This window comes from Morone saxatilis, unplaced genomic scaffold, assembly GCF_004916995.1.
Source record: "Morone saxatilis isolate NCDOM2014 unplaced genomic scaffold, NCSU_SB_2.0 Contig9, whole genome shotgun sequence".
NCBI classification, from domain to species: domain Eukaryota; kingdom Metazoa; phylum Chordata; class Actinopteri; family Moronidae; genus Morone; species Morone saxatilis.
The window spans coordinates 22,626,732-22,626,978 of NW_023340268.1; positions in this window are offsets into that span (position 1 = coordinate 22,626,732).

Sequence of the window (247 nt, forward strand, 5' to 3'; positions counted from 1 at the left end):
GACTTCTGCACCTGTCAACAGGTATTTTGGCCCACTCCTCGTGAGCAAACTGCTCCAGCTGTCTCAGGTTTGAAGGGTGCCTTCTATTCTCCAGACTTCATGTTTCAGCTCCTTCCACAGATGTTCAATGGGATTTAGATCAGGGCTCATAGAAGGCCACTTCAGAATAGTCCAATGTTTTGCTCTTAGCCATTCTTGGGTGTTTTTAGCTGTGTGTTTTGGGTCAGTTCACCTCTGGGTCTCCCTA